Raw genomic sequence first — 15,244 nt, 5'->3', positions numbered from 1 at the left:
AAATATTAGGACATTCTAAGACTGTGGATTTTTCACCTCATTGTTATGTGAAAGGAAATAATTGACTTTGAAATAAGTCCTGGAACATGATATTGTTAATTTTTTTTTCTGTGAACCAAAACTAGGAGATTTTGCAGGCTCTTAAGCCAAAGTTGTCTTTGTGTCAGCCCTTACTACATGAAGTTTCTGTATGCCTGAGTCATAAATTCAATGAAGTCAATGTTTTTAAGGGTAATTTTAATTAAGTATTGTGACCTTAAAGTTGGTTTTTACCAATAACCTAGGTTCTTGGTTACGCAGACACAGTATATGTAACAGGAAGCAAAATCCCAAGCAGTGTTAATGTGCTGTCCCTCCAGATCCCCTTTTATACAATGTTTGCATGCCTATATAGATTGTCTATAGAGATGCAGAGATGCTATAGTTATGGGATGAACAGTGGTGATGCATCTGTCTCCCCTTCCTGTGACTGAACTCGGAGAAGCTCTCATTAAACTTTGGCCTTGGCAAACCGCTATTCTAAGCCTCTCTTGAGCTTATCAGAAACAGTCTCTGTTCCCAGGAAATAACAGGTGTCCAAGGGGAACCTGTTTTTTAACAAATGGCCTTGGAAACTTATTTTTCTTGCCTGAATAACAACCTAAGCAGAATTATATTTCTGTTACTGAACTTTCAAAGAAACTTAATTTTTAGCCAGGGTAGAAAACTACCATAACTAAAGCCCACTCTTTTGGGACCCTCTCAACAAGAGTCAAAAAGTGAGATCTTTTTGAGGTCTTGATTCCCTGAAGAAAAGGGGGTAATGTATGTATCTCAAACACCAGATAACGAGATGGCTGTGGAGGAAATCAAGGTCTGTTGGAAATAACAGACAAGAATTGCTGGGAATAACGAAGGATTGTTGTTACTAATACGGCCGTGAGAAAGATCAAGTTTTGGCTGCAGAAGGGGGGCCAAGAAGAGATAGGGCATTTTTATGTGACAAACAACCACAACACAGCACAGTGCAAGAATGAGTGGCAGGAAGTGGGCATGGACTATAGGGTGGGATTAAGACCACTCAAGACCCTCAGAGCCCTCCAACCCATTTCCAGAAAGGTCTGAAGAATGGACTGCGCATGAGAACTAATTTACATGGAAAGCGAGAAACCCATTTTTGGGGTGGGGAAATCTGCCTATAAATGCCCAGGCAGCATCCTCAGAACCCTGAACGTCTCATCAACCAGACCAAGACAGCTGCATCAACTCTGAAACCAGGATCAACATCCCATCATCTGGATCAGTGCTGGAACTACGGCTGGTAAGGTCTCTCCTCTCCTCTCCTCTCCTCTCCTCTCCTCTCCTCTCCTCTCCTCTCCTCTCCTCTCCTCTCCTCTCCTCTCCTCTCCTCTCCTCTCCTCTCCTCTCCTCTCCTCTCCTCTCCTCTCCTCTCCTCTCCTCTCCTCTCCTCTCCTCTCCTCTCCTCTCCTCTCCTCTCCTCTCCTCTCCTCTCCTCTCCTCTCCTCTCCTCTCCTCTCCTCTCCTCTCCTCTCCTCTCCTCTCCTCTCCTCTCCTCTCCTCTCCTCTCCTCTCCTCTCCTCTCCTCTCCTCTCCTCTCCTCTCCTCTCCTCTCCTCTCCTCTCCTCTCCTCTCCTCTCCTCTCCTCTCCTCTCCTCTCCTCTCCTCTCCTCTCCTCTCCTCTCCTCTCCTCTCCTCTCCTCTCCTCTCCTCTCCTCTCCTCTCCTCTCCTCTCCTCTCCTCTCCTCTCCTCTCCTCTCCTCTCCTCTCCTCTCCTCTCCTCTCCTCTCCTCTCCTCTCCTCTCCTCTCCCTCTTACCTCTCTTTTTTTTGTATCTGTCTCTTTTCTTATTTATTTTTCCTTTTTTGTTTCTTTTGCTCACTTTAATTCATGCTTCCCTCTTTCTCTCTTCCCTTTCATCCTACCATTTATCTAAAACTCATTGCTTATGTAGTGTGCTTATGTAGTAGGTCAGGGACTACCATACCGATTTTCATGCCATGTGTAATTTGCTAATAGAACTTTCTAATTGTTTGTGGACCCTCTGACTTTTGCTATGCTTTTCAACCAATGGGCATTTACAAATCTTAGGGGCTTTCTTCACCTTAAGGATGGGCTATCACAGATGCTATGCTACTGTTGAAGGGCTCCCTTTGGGATATTACTACCCCACCTGTGGTTTCTGTCTAGAGAGTGCTGGGAAGTGGCTTGTAGCAGCCAGGAGAGATCAGAGCAGCTGTAAGCCAAGACTGTCCAGGAAATTTCAGTGTTTTACTGCTCCCTGATTTTGCTGAAGTTGAGAGAATGGACAAATGGAAATTCGTATAACCCTGAGGCTGAATTTGAACAGATAAATGTGGTGTTAAGTGAACATAAGTTATGGAAGGGGAAATGTGAAGAATTTTGGGTGCACTTTTGGAAGCAGCTTTAAGCACTGCCCAAAAAATATAGGTGTGTCAACATGAAAGCGAAGGGGCTGCTCATTGCTGAGCATGGTCCTGGAAAGGAGGGCAGGCTGCAGGCAGAGGCATTCCTCACTGCTGAATGTAGTCATATTACCAGGCTTCAGAAAGAGCTTCAGGATGTGTATGAGAGAGAAAACTTCATGGGGCAAATGTCAGGATTTAGAAACCTTTAGAGATGGTCAGGGCCAGACAACTGTTACTGAAATTGTGCTATTTACAGTGGCCAAGATAGCAAAGTTCCAGGAAAAGGATAGCAGAGCCTCACAGGAATCTGAAACTGAATGTGCTTGTAAAGTGATGGAATTGATTGATCAGGTTGTCTGAGGCAGAAGCCCAAGAGGAACAGAAGTGATTTTAATGGTGGGTGACAAGAGAGAACTGTGGTCCTTAACTCAGAGGGTTGTCTGCTTGGGCAGGAGGTTGGCATCCTTTAGAAAGGGATGAAGCAGGTTAGGATAGAGACCCCAGCTACAGATCATGTGATGGAGAGTGCACAGGAGGCAACAGGTTTGCAGTTGATTAATGACAGATGGTGGGTTCTGGGACAGCCCTCAGCTCTGCCACTGGCTGTCAATCCAGATATGATGCTTCCCGTGATCAGAGGTTTGACAGATGTGATAAAACACTTTGTGATACAACTACAAGACCACTTGAGGTGAGCATTAACCAGATGGAGAGGCCACAAGGGAATAGGGAAGACCCTCTATGTGGATGGGATATAGTTCAGGAGCCAGCTGGCTGCAGTAACATCAATCAGGAGATTGGAAATGCAGCAGGAAGGTGGACCTCCCGAAAAGGAGCAACAGAGTCCTAGTGTCCGATGGAATGTGCTGTGTGTGTAAGCTTTGCAGAAGGGAGTTTCTCAGGAATGATGGATAAATTATCTGCTGCTGTTCTTGAGAAGGTTGTACAGTGCCTGGGGAAAAGGAAAGTCTCACTCCTTTGCCACAGGTGGGATAAATAGGATGACACAGGAATTAGAACTCCACAGTGTCCTGAGAGAATTATCATTCCTATGCACCACAGGCTGGTGTTGTTAATCAGGACCCAGGAAATTCTTGCTGTCCTCAATAAGTGAACAGGGGAACAGCAGTTGGAAATATATAAGGTGGCTCACCAAAAAAACAAAACAAAACAAAACAAAACAACAACAACAACAAAAACAAACAAACAAAAAAAAACACACACAAAAAAAAAACTGACAGAAAATGAGGTATTAAAGACACAACTGGTTTCTGAGAGAGACAGGAGATAGATTGAGAACACAAGTTGATAAATTTATTACTGAGAATGATAATTTTAGGAGTCTTCTTGCTTTGGCAGAGTGTAAAGTAAGATAATTGTTATAATTGTTGGGGAATTTAGATAACCATATTAGAAAAAAGCAAGATCTGAGAAACGAAATAGAGCAGAGGAAAGCAGGTGAATTATTACTGTCATTGAAATTTGAGCAGCTGTAGAAACTATTGAAGGAACAAAGGAAGAAAAAAACCCAAAAATTGGAATAAAAGATAGAGGTGATGCTTAAGCAAGTTCCCAATTCACCCAGCATTGTACAGATTCCAGTTCAGGTGATTGTTTTGTGAGGGCATTATATCCACAAACCAAGTGATACTGAAATCCAGCATGTGGAAATCTATCAAAGAATACATAATAATGGTTCAAACATCCCAATTACAATTGGTTTTCCTTAACAAATAATAAAATTTTGAATATAAACAGGAGCTCTACATTCAATATTAACACAGTGAGATGTCAAGAAACTGAGTCTATGACCCAGACAGCAAAGAGTTAAAAACACCAAATTAAACAGAGCAAGTGTTATCTGCCAAGCTGCTAAGCTTAATTTACTGCTTCTGTGTAAGAAATATGCTGACTACTTGCTTTGCAATAAAAGATCACAATATAAATTTGTGTTTCAGTGTTCTGAACGATAGAACCTGGTGTTTGCTGGATGGCATATGTGGTACTTTGGTTCAAATGTTAACCCCAACCCCAGAAGTATTTCAGACTTGTAGTGTGCTTGCTCCATGCAGTACCTGCACTCTCTGATACAAGGATTGCTGGTTTATCTCAGTCTTGGATGTTTGCTGTGAAGCAAGGTGGGATTTCTGAAATTCTTGCTGATTAGGTGCCACTAACAGCTGAGGCACCCAATATTGCCAATCCATCAGGCACAAAACTGACAGGTGCTTGGACGCTTACAGGGTGGTAATAGATCTGCAGAAAAGAGGTCCAACCATTCACACTCCCCTTCTAACTCTCCTGTTTGCCTGGTGAAAAAGCTGAACTGAAAATTGTAGCTTATGGGTTTATTACAGAAAATTTAATGCCAATAGTGTGCCTTTAATCACTGCTGTGCTCTTTTGTAGAACTGGTAACTCAAATTCAGAGAGCATCCTTGCCAATACTGTGCCTTTAATCACTGCTGTGCTCTTTTGTAGAACTGGTAACTCAAATTCAGAGAGCATCCTGCTTGTGGAGGACAACTCTAATTGCAGAAGATCACCCTAAGCCCTGGAAAAGGTGAGGGAAGCAGGAACAGCAGTGTGGGAAGCACTTTGTGAAGTAGATGACAAGATTTCACCTGAGGGATGTCAAGGCCAAACTAGTCCTGATGGACCAAAGAGATCTTTACTAATCAATTCTACTGGGTTTAAAGAGACAAAACATATTCTGAGTGTCATTAGTCCAAGCTGTAAAACAAACCTGGCTGAGGCTTGTAGGTACTTGTTTTCTCTTCCTAGGAATGATGTCAGAACAACCCTACTGAAGATCAGGTTAAGCGCTGAAGGACAACTTATCCTCCTCCTTGCAGGCACGATTATTGTCAGCATGAACTGAATTTGCTTCACACATGAACAAGCATGAGCAAGCTCGACCCACAGAGGGGAGACCCTCGCTTCTTTTATTTAAGCTAAGCAGTTTGGTACCATAATACATTCTACACCATAGATGGTTATCAGCTGTGGGTGCAATTTATTGTGGCAGAAATTATAAAGGAGTTCCAAACCAACTTGTCCTCTGAAATTCAAAAGGTAACCTGGAATAACCCAGCTAAATCTGGAAGGAAATTCCACTGTTAGTGGTAACTAGTCAATTTCACTTTAGACCTCAATAACATTAAAGTCATGTTTTTTGTTTTAGTAATAGAAAACCCTTTGGTATATACCATATGTCCAACCATTGTGCCAGGATTAAATCACAGTGGAGGTGTATTCTATCCCCTGGAGCATAAAGTGTGGCCTGATGGAATGGATGAGAATTCATCCTGAATAAGAATCCCTTGTTATTTTGTACTTGTAGACAACCTAATTGTAGATACAAGTAATCAATATAACATTTGTGTTCATAAATTAGTTCAAATTAAGGGTCACAGTTGTAATTACTGAGCTCCAGTTACATCTCACCATTTGCTGAAATCTGACTATGTCCTGTTCCCAGCCTAACAACCTGTTCCTGTTGGCATGAATCTCATGTTGGTAAAGAAGCTGCCACATAACAGCCTGAGACAGCTGTTGAAGCAAGGCCAAGACAAAGGAAAGAAGTCTGGTTCTGTTCATCACAATGTGAAAGGCAGACACTGAGTGATGGAGCAAGTGAAGACAGACAGGGAATACAACTGGTGGGACATTTTATTTGAGTCATTCCCAACAGCAGCAAGGATTTTTAACAAAATGTTGCACCTTTTGCTTGTCCTTTTGATGTTAATCATTCTACTTTTTGTTTTGGTAATAGGTTTGCACATTGTATAGAATTATAGATTACGCCCAACTCTTAGAAACAGCTTATAGATTGTATTTGTCCCTCTAGTCTTCTGCTGCTCCTTCAGCACCCACTCCCAGCTTTTGGCCTTACCATGCTCCCACCACTGCTGCTCGTCTACCTTACAGCCACCACTTCTCATCTGCCAAAACTGTAGTCATGCATCTACTCTGCTCCAGCTCCTTCTGAAATTCCAACAGCTGCAACTCGATGGAGTCCACCCAAATACTGAGGTTGTTACCCTGACATTCCTGCCCTTGCTGCTCCCTCTGGAGCCCCTCCAGCCACTGCTGCAGTTTCTCACTCCTGCTTCTCTATCTCCAGGTCCTAGAATCACTCGTAGGCCCTCCAGAGCAACCCCTCAAAACCTTCCATTTGGCTCCATAGGTCCCAGAGGTTCACTGGAGGGTGCCAGGATGAGAAGGAGCAGAATTATGTCAGTCTGAAGGCAGCTGCTCATACAGATGTTTTCTAAATCTTAGTAGCTGGCCACTTCTTTTAATATTGGACCCAATGACCTTGTTCCTCTGTCAGATAAACTGGTGGTAACTAGTTATGCTGAAACAACTCCACATCTGCCCAAATGAAAACATCTTGACTTGCAAAATGGCAAAAACTGCCTACTTGGAAATATTTTTTGTAAATTGAATATGAGGGAAGAAGTCTCTGCACCATATTGGCAAGAAACTGTTCTATGAAGAGAACCCATGTTGTTATGTATTTTAGGTATTGCCTGCAATTTATTCACCTCCTTGCAGGCAAATATTCACTCATCCAGTTGAGCACATGACTTCATGAATGCATAAAAAATTTCTCTGATTAAACATTTTTTTCCACATGAACATAATTTCCATTGCAGAAATGTCAAGTATGCCTTTGTAACTATATAGGCTGGACTTTGATCTGACAAATGCTCATTAGTCTTCTGGAAATAAGCACCCAATATCAGGGGATGTGACTTTAATTTTCCAGGTTCCTGTCACAACACAGGAATTACTACAATCTACCTACACATAACTGTTGAGATTTACTGCCCAACCCCTTTGGGATGAACTGTGCACTAGTGAAAAAAATCATTGCAGAAAGATGATCTGTGTCTACTGCTGGAATACATCTGGAGCAATGGACACAGAACCCTAATCACTGTTCACCACAGCACAGAAGGAATACAGTACAGAAAAGATGCATAGCATAGAAATCATCTTGAAAAGAGTGATGAAGATTGGAGAACATTACTAGTGGGACATTTGGTTTGGGTGGTCATCAACTGCAACAGTAATTCTAGACACAATGTTGCAATTAATTGTACTTTTTATTATTTATGTTGTATTGTACTTATTGTTGAATATAATTCTATATGTTAGAGTGTGTATATTAGCTAGACATGTACTGCTGTGGCACAGACCTCCTCTCCTATAATATTGTTTTATCATGTTCAAAACAATATTTAAAAAACCCATTATTTAGGTAACCTGATCAAGAATGCCCATCAGTTTAAAATTGGAGCATGATACATTTTTGTTTCTAGGAACAGAAGCAAGAGGTGACCAAACTGCCAATCTGTCAGTTCCTAGAAACTGCTGCTGTCTAATGAGCTCCAGTTTTTTAACTAACAGCCTTGGAAACTTACTTTTCTTGCCTGAAAAGAAACCCAAAAAAACAAGTGGGATGACATTTTTATTAATGAGTTTTTAAAGAAAGTTGGTGAATTTAATTGAGGTTAGGATGGAAAATTTCTACGACTAAAGCCCACTCTCTTGTTACATTACAAACAATGATCCAAAGTGAGACTCTGAGCCTCCTCAGAGGCCGGACCACAGGGGCTGCGATCAGCACCTCCCTCTGAGTGGGACCTCTCTGTGCCAGAGAACACTCAAACTTGCCAAATTTGGAGAGCAATCTCCAAACAACAATTTCTGAGCTCATATCTCCACTCCTCAAGGTTCAACCTTGAGCCCACTGAAAAGATGCAAAGTCATCCAAAGTGACTACTGCACTGAAGTCAAAGGGATTTTTTCACAGGTATGTCTTGAACAGACTCTTTATGTTTGTGTGCATGCAAGTGTGAAAATGCTGGAGGAAATACATGAGGAAGGTTGTTCTAGCTTAGTATTTTAGAGTTAGGCCTGTAAATAAGTTATAGTAAATTCTATATTCTAATCTATTTCTACAGTAAATTCTATCAATTGCTAAATAGTTCAAGTTAAACTATCTATTAAGTGCCATTGAGTGTTAAATACTGTTAAGTATTGTTAAGTTTAGGTTCTATTAAGTTCTATTAGGCTTAAGTGCTATTAAGTTTCATTTCTGTTAAGTTTAAGTTCTGTTAAGGTTAGGTTTTGTTATGGTTAAGGTCTGTTAAACTTAAGTTTTGCTAAGGTTAAGTTCTGTTGAGTTTAATTTCTTTAAGTGAAGTTAAGTTTAGGTGATGTTAAGGTTAAGTTCCATTAAGTTTAAGTATTTTAAGTGTTTTAAGTACTATTAGGTTTAAGTGATATTAAGGTTAAGTTCTGCTAGGTGTTTGCAATAAACTGTAGTCCTGGTCTGGGCCCAGTTTAACATGGGGATATACTCTGAACCTTGTGACCCAACACAAGGTTATTGAACATTTCTTTTCATTCTTACTTCTTCCTATCCTCTTCTCTTCCCACTCATTTCCACACCCCATCCTCCATCCTCTCATTGGTGCCACCTGGAACAGAGGCTAGACAGAATTAAAGAATAAAGTAGGTATTTATTAAAAGGCCTTCAAAGTTACACCTTAGGCAGTACAAAAGCCTGGTCAAGGATACAACCAAGAGGGACCCACGATGGATGACTGGTCATGAGTTTTTACACTTTTATAAGTTTTGGTCAATTCACATATTGGGGTTAACTGTCCAGTTACAGCTTCAGGTTATGAAGTCCCATCCTCCTGATTTGCTCTCCTCAATCTGCCTTTTTTGGCCCTGAAGCTGCAACAGTGTCCTTGATTCTCAGGCTGGAAAATAATTGTTTTGGCTAGCTACACTGTGAAGAGAACTTGCTAACACTTTATATGAAGTTCAGAGCTATATACTAAAGCAGTACAGAATCTGGAAAATATGAAAGCTAGAACTTAAGGTATTACCACCTCCCCGCTCACCCACTCTTCCCTGCCTCTTGCTAGCCTTCGCATAGGTAGTTTTAGATTGGCTTGGGATTTTTGTTTGCTTTTTCTCTCTGCTTCAACTATCTAATATCTATAGTGAGCCTTGCCAACATGCTTTGTCATGCTTTCACTTCTATAATAAATCTGCTCTAGCAAATACTTTTGCTGGTGATTCTTTAAGTGACCTTGAAACAGTTATTCACAACAACCTGTAAAGAGCTGATTTGGGGATGGCTTTGGGTGTGCTCCTCACTGGTATCCATGGCCTAACTTTTGCAATCCAAGACAGCGACTGGAAGCTGATGTGCTTATAGGTGGCCTGGAATAACCTGGACTCCACAGTTCTGTGCTGTCTGTGGTGCAGCCATGCCAAACCTCCACACTCATATTCATGAACACACACATACACACACACATATTCTCTCTCACTCTTAAGACACTTTCATCTCATTTTTTCTCAGTAGCTGCCTCTTACCCTGGAAGGGTTCTGCAGATGTCCTGTGCCAAACACAGGATTCATCTCTGACTTCAGGATGTAGCAAGTGTGAAAATAACTGTTTGTGGCACAAAATGTGTCTTCTGTGGAGCATGCAAACAGCTTCCTAGCTGGAACTGAGGAAATTACCATTTTCCTCCATCCAAGAGTTTAATTTCCAGAAGAAATCTGAACAAGATACAGCTACATTTGGGCAAGTGCAGTGAAGTCTTCGGGGTGACTGAAACAGACAAATGGTTATTACATGCCAAGTTGAACTTGGTCTGTGTATATCAGCAAATTGCTGATTATTAGTGATTATTAGAAGCATTATTAGTGGCTTTTCACCATTTATTGCAGGTCTCTAAATGGATAACAAATTATTGTAAGACTTGGAGAATACTGTTATAATTTTAACTAGCTTGCTCCAAACACATTGAAGTAGGTTTCATAGCTGGCATACACTGTCAGAGTAGTGCGGGTACTAGTTAATGATCATTGTTTCTGTTCACCAACTACACAAGCAAAGGACACAGGTTTTCCTGTAGGAGAAGCAAAGACACAAAGTTCTAGAAGGAAGGTCTTAATATGATATTGAATCAAGTCAGTATCATGTTATCTACTGGAGTTTTTTCCCCCACTCTAAGCATCAATAACTGGCTATGACATTTTTTCAAGTTAGCTTTTAATTTATGTAAAAGGGACCAACTGTTGGTTTATTTCTCTGAGGAGGCCATAATGGTATTGCTGAAATATTTAAGGCATAAATACACAAAATGCTATTTCAAGCCTTAATATTGATGCATGTCTGCCATCAAAAATTCCAAGATGTTTCCCAAATGAAAAGTGGAATGAATATTTGTTAGGCTCATGAAAACAATTTTTGGAACAGCTCCATTTTTGTTTAGGTTTCTGTTCCAGTGACAGATATTGAAGGGATCCTTATGTTTAATAGTAATTCTGGCTCTCATCCATTTCTTGCTAGCCATGTAATTCACTGTATCTCACCTGTAAATTCCATGACTGCTATAAGCTACACATATATCTCAGAGTTATTAATCACTTAAATACCATGCTGCTCTTCCCTGTGCTTTTCACATTAAAACAGGAGTAAAGTAAGCTGGAAATAAACAAACCAGTCTCCCATTATTAAAAAGATTGTGTAGCAAATAAGAATGCTAAATCAGTGAGAAACCTCATTTCTCAAAATGCAATATGTGCAATTCATGCCTGTGATAGAGCCATTTATTGTTCAAACTCCCTTTCATTGAGGGAAAATCGCATTATACGGCAATCTGTGCGCCATCGGAATATATTGCTGTGAGTAATGGCATGTGTATCGCTATGCGTATTGTATCACCAGGGTTTTGGGTCACTGTACTATTCTACCCGCTCCTGAAGAAAAAAAAACCCTGATAAAATGTGCCAGTGGGCCAGATTGAATTGTGTTCTGCATGTGACCCCCAAAGGAAAGAAGGTCATGGGGCCATTCAAGCCTCATTTCTGCACCTTTTAATGAGATTCTGAAAGGGCTGGGGAGGAGGGAAAGACCATTTGTCACTTTGGAAACAAAGGAAGAGGCAGCAGAAACAGAATCTGAATGCAAATGAGACATTTTCCCACTTGGGACAAGCTGATTTCCATATTAACTATTTTTTCTGTATTTGTCCAAATACATTTCCTTTGTTATTTGATATTCAGAAGGAAAATTATGATAATAAGTCAAATTTACACCATGGTTTAATTATATTTCACAGCATTTTGACAGTGATATCTTTAAATAAACCTGAAATCTGTCAGACCTGATGACCTGTGCTCAGTGTGTGCTTTGTCTCTTACTTTGTCATCACACAGTAAAGGAAGACAGATGAGGTGAGAACAAAATATAAAAGTTTTTTTTTTTAATCCCTTTTATGTCACTGAAATTAGCTACAGTACTATTCTGGGATGTAGACATTATTCACAAAAAGGAAACATAAGTATGTAGATATAGTTTCAGGTCCTTTCAAAACTGCAACTTTCTGAACTCTTCTGGCAAATTTCCGAGCACTGCTGGTGGTGTCTGGTCTCTCCTTGGCTAATTCCAGATGAATCTGGGGAAAAGACTAAGGGGGAATGTTATCCACATGTATAAATACCTAATTTGCAGGTATTGTACAGAAAGGGAGTAAAGATGTTGCTATCATATTCTGTGGTAAAGGCTAATAGCCAACAAGCACAAAACAAAGTACAAGAAAATCCATTTAAACAGACGGGAAAACCTGTTTTATTACGAAAGTGGTTAAACACTAGAACAGTGCCAGAGAGTCTGGGGAGCCTCCATCCTTGGAGATGTTCAAGCCATGACTGGATGTGGTCCTGGGAAACCTGCTTTAGCCAGCCAGTGTCTGCACAGGACTTTGGACTCCATGACCTCCAGAGATGCATTCCAATAACTGTGATTTTGTGTGATTCTATGCTCAATTCAAGCCACACTTTCAGAGGCAAGTCTTAATCCCAATCTTCTGGCAAGGAGCTTCTTGCCAGTCAAGGGTCTGGTTTTTCCATCACTTTTCCTGTTCCTGCTTGGTGAGTGCTCTCAAAGTGTTGAGCAAGCCTCAGCCATGGCAGAGCCATCTAAACAGGACCTATATAGTGTATGCTGATTTACCCATACCTTGTTAAATTCTGTTTTCTTTTTATCTCAGTTTTGGTTCTGCCTTTTGCCCTTCAAAACAGGGGCTGGAGGGATCAAGACGTCATTGGAGAGTCCATGGCATTCAGCAGTGTGACCCAGACCTCTCCTGTCTTCAGAAATGAGAGGTGGAGCTAGCAGCAGTAAGATTAATGTTTGGCACTTGGTTTACACCTTCCCAGCTGTTAGCTCTTTTGAATCCCTTCAATACAGAGATTGTGTCTTCCACAATCCTCCCCCTCTGTCCTGGCATTTTCTTCATTTACTGTTGTCAGATTTTCCAGTCACAAATGATAAAGAGTTATAGAACTATATGAACAGACAGTTTGTCTTCACAGTCATGCAAATACTGACATTGTTTTCATTCCCCTTCAGCTTCTAGATCTGTGAATTTGTCCTTATCCTTAGCAATTAAAACATCTTTCCTGAGGCAAACAAAAGGAAAATATACAATAATAAAATGAGTGCTTGCATCTGCCTGATGTTATCTTGACACCAGATGATGACAGGTACATTAAACAATAAAAGACCTGCATTGAAATACAGAGTTGGAGGGAAGGAGGCAATTCAAAAGAGAAAAAACAGTCTCTCTGCTCACTGTGGTTTGATAATAATTATAGAAAAATTAATTACTCACCCTTCACAAGAGCTGAGCAATTATACCACTTAGATCGTCCAAGTCCTGTATGTTTATTTATTGCTGAATTAATTAAATACAGATGGTTTATGACTTCATTACCTTAGTGCAGTCACATTAAAAAAAAATCCTACTGGCACACAAATGAAACACCTGGAAATTTTGGATGTGACCATTGTGTTCACCACTAACCACCACTATCCAAGCTCTCTGTTCTCCCTGGGTGACACATTTCAGGCAGAGTGGGGGAAAATGTTGTCTGTCTTCCTTTTACTCTGTGCTAAAAATACTAGCAAAGTATCAGTGTGGTAAAGCAGCCTGAGATAACTCCAGTGCTGCAATGATTCCTGGCACTAACTCCCTGTCTGGAGATAGATTGTGACATTATGGGAAATAGTGCAGGGACTACACAAGTGTGGCAGCACCAAAAGAGATGAGACTTGATCACGCTGGATGCAGAGCACCATTGCACAATGAGATTCCGGTATGAGTAAACCCAGGGCTGAAGCTGCCAAGTTTTCCAGGTGGTATTGGCAGCTTAATCTGTCATGAGTAAGACAAGACATTGAGAAGGCATGATAGACAGCAGCAGGCACTGAAATCTCAGAGGTAAACTGCAATCTGCTTGGATTTCAGAGAAGGGTGACACCCACAGACGTTAAAAAGGAAAACAACTACTGCAAACATGAATGGTTTATAAAACTCATTAATATCCTCCTTTTCCCATGCTACAAAATTATCTCTGCAATTGAAATACTGCAAAACAATCTTTACAAAGCCAAGGATACTGAACAGTTTCTGCCTGACAGTTCCCTTTGGTCAATTTTCCTTTTAATTAGGAGCAGCTCTACCTCCTGTGTTTCATCTCCTCCCTGCATATTCACAAAGTATCCTTTATAAAATTAATAGGAAGTAGTCTACATTTCAAGAGATGCTGTCTCCACCATTCTGGGAAGGGCTGCTTAATAGATTTGTCCCAGAAGCCATTGATCAGGACAGGATTTGTGCTGAAGCAGCATCTCATAAAAATGGAGCAAGCCCTTCTGGATCTCTTAAAAGCAAGTGTGCTCAGGCTTTAATTACCTCTAATAAGCTTTTTAGCAAACTGCAAGTTTTTTTTAAATCTCTGTCTGAGGGACTCAGAAGATTATGGTCTTTGCTAATAACAGGTATTAGTGCACCGTAAGGGGAGAGTGGTACTTTTCTATTTTCAACTTTCAGACTTTTGTCATAATTACAAAAGCTCAGGAACATTGTAATAGATATGCACAGTTCTCTCAAGAAAGTCAAGAAAACAAAAAATTGAATCTGCCCTTCTGCCTTCCTGTGTTAGGATAGAGAGCCACATGGGGTGATATTTGCTAGGGAATTTCCACTGCTCAGGTATTCCAGTCCATATAGACAGGTACTCACATATCTGTGTGGCTATGTGACATCCACTGATGTCAGTAGATTTTAAAGTGCATCAGTGCCTAATTTTTTTATCAATTTTGCATGCAGCAAAGCTGTAAAAGTGGAATGTGAGGCCCTCAGAAGCTGAGAAATGTCTGGTTTAGGATTGCCCCATTAGCAACAGCAGTTTAGCTCTGATAACCATGGTTCGTGGACAATGTCTGGAGGTACTTTGACCCAGAAACAGCTAAAGCAGAGAGGACTGGCCTCAGACACTTCTCCTTCCTTGCCTGCCCCTGTAAACCTGCCATCCTCTGACAAGGGCATAGTGTAAGTGCAGGAATAGTGTGTTCATCCCAGGTGATGCTTTGGTAGAATCACCACATGGAATCCGTCCTCTCAAATCAAGCCTGTAATTACGTTTTCTTTATAAAATAATGGAATCACAAAATCATTTTGGCTGGAAAAGACCCTCAAGGTCATCCAGCCCAACTGCTAACCCAGCAGTCCAAAGCCTGCCATTAGACCCTGTCCCTAAATGCTACAATGATATGTCTTTTAAAGATCCCTAGATTTTTTGACTGAACTTTCTAAAGCCTTGATTGGTCTCTGTAACACTGTCAGAGGTCCTTGTATCTCTTCAAAATTTACTGTCACCCCTGGACTCCAAAGAGAGTCCTTCTGTCTTTGTTTGCTTCTTGATTAAGGT

The 15,244-nt window shown here is 40.8% G+C and overlaps 1 long non-coding RNA gene across 1 annotated transcript; it reads left to right on the top strand.

The window, feature by feature from the left end:
* Positions 1-703: 703 nt before the first annotated feature.
* On the top strand, positions 704-6,483 carry LOC146763742 (uncharacterized). Its single transcript, XR_014951639.1, has 4 exons — positions 704-1,300; positions 4,907-4,988; positions 5,210-5,500; positions 5,907-6,483. It is a non-coding gene; the product is annotated as an uncharacterized LOC146763742 (long non-coding RNA).
* The last annotated feature ends 8,761 nt before the right edge of the window (positions 6,484-15,244 follow it).

Source organism: Lonchura striata, chromosome Z (genome assembly GCF_050655825.1).
Source record: "Lonchura striata isolate lonStrDom1 chromosome Z, ASM5065582v1, whole genome shotgun sequence".
Classification (NCBI taxonomy): Eukaryota; Metazoa; Chordata; class Aves; order Passeriformes; family Estrildidae; genus Lonchura; species Lonchura striata.
This window is presented reverse-complemented; position numbering and strand designations above follow the sequence as displayed.